General features: G+C 43.1%; 1 non-coding gene across 1 annotated transcript; it reads right to left on the bottom strand.

Moving 5' to 3' along the window:
* Positions 1 to 414: 414 nt before the first annotated feature.
* Positions 415 to 520, bottom strand: LOC145633374 (small nucleolar RNA R71). Its single transcript, XR_014112704.1, has one exon. It is a non-coding gene; the product is annotated as a small nucleolar RNA R71 (small nucleolar RNA).
* Between the last annotated feature and the right edge of the window lie 1,170 nt (positions 521 to 1,690).

Genomic DNA, 1,690 nt, shown 5'->3' with positions numbered 1-1,690 from the left:
GATACTTACTCTTCAAGTTTACCACGCAAATCAATGGCGGGATAAGAGTATGACGTCTTGTTTCGTGAGTTCGAAAATTCGGAGGACTATGAGCTCACGAGAGGGATTTTACTACCCGTCACGGAAACCAAGTTCTCAATCCATCAACAATATACTCGAATGGTCCAATCGGAGAAATTTTCCGGAAGTACAAGTGAGGACCCTATTGAACATTTGGACCGATTCCTTGAATTGTGCGCAATGATGCAAACCAGTGAAGTGAGTCAAGACTACATTCGTATGCACCTTTTCCGGCAATCTCTCACCGGACGAGCAAAGAAATGGCTAAAGCATGTAAAGCCTAACTCTTTCACAACATGGAGGGAGGTTGTAAAGGTGTTCTTGAAGCGCTTTATCTCTGAAGAGAAAACCACAAAAATGAGAAGGAAAATTGCATCATTTGAGCAAGAGGCCGATGAAAGTCTTGGTGAAGCATGGGAGAGATTCAAAGAGTTGGTGCAAGCATGTCCCTACCATGAGTACAATCAAGGGTTGCTCATGCAGTTTTTCTACGACGGATTGGAGCCCATGTCAAGAGCCAATTTGGATGCGGGGTTTTGGTGGCCAATTAATCAATATCCCTCAAAATTAAGTTGAAGACACAATAGAAGAGGTAGCGAAGAATTACTCTTGGGGGGGCCGAAGAAGAAATTCCCCAAAGAGAGGTGGTATTTACGAATTGTAGAAAGTTGATCAATTACAACATCAAATTAATCAACTAACAAAAGGGCTTTCCAAATTGAACATGAGTGTGAATGCAAGCTCAAGTGGTGGAGCAAGCTCTTCTCAAGTTAACTCTTTCTCTTGTCAAAATTGTGGAGGAATGAACCATGATACATCCTATTGTGGAGGTTTAAGCCCCGAACATGTAGCGGCATACAACACAAGGCAGGAGGGATTTAGAGGAAGCGGCGGTGGAGTAGCTTGGAGACAACCACCACCCGGGTTTGTACCTCAACCTCAACAATGGAACCAATAAGCTCAACCTTCCTAACTCCAACCCTCAATATCAAAATCCACCTTCAGCTCAACCCCAAAACCTAAGAGGAAGCTATCCAAGGAACAACCAATACAACAATCAAACCCAAGCACCTCAAAGAAACCATCAAGAACAAGCACCTCAAGCGGAACTAACTCAAACTCAACTCCTTCAAGCCATGCATGCGCAAATGCAATCTTTTGGGCAACCAATGCAAGAGATAAGAGACCACAACAAGATGGTTGATTCACAACTAGCTCAATTGGCCGAGAGAACTCCTTTCAATTCACCATCCACTCTACCCGGACAACCACAACCTAACCCATCTCACAATAAAAAAACCCTATACATGCAAGGCGATCACATTAAGGTCGGGAACTTCTTATAAAGGACCAAATGAAGGGGATAGTGAGGGAAAGAAGGGAGGAGAGGAGAGTGTGAATGAAAACAAGGGAAGTGAGAAAGAAAAAGGTGATGAGATAAAAGGAGGTTTGGAGAAGAAGAAGATAGACAATGAGAAGACAACTTCAATTCCTAGTGAGGCTAGGAATCTTGATGGACCGGTTCCTTTTCCCGGTCGGCTTGCGGAGAGGAAGTTGAATGACAAATTCACAAAATTTCTTAGTGTCATGAATAATTTGCATATCAACCTCCCTTTTCTTGAAGTTGTGA

Source organism: Chenopodium album, chromosome 5 (assembly GCF_948465745.1).
Source record: "Chenopodium album chromosome 5, dcCheAlbu1.1, whole genome shotgun sequence".
Lineage (NCBI taxonomy): Eukaryota > Viridiplantae > Streptophyta > Magnoliopsida > Caryophyllales > Amaranthaceae > Chenopodium > Chenopodium album.
The sequence above is the reverse complement of the archived record's forward strand: the minus strand, read 5'-3'. Positions and strand labels throughout refer to the sequence as shown.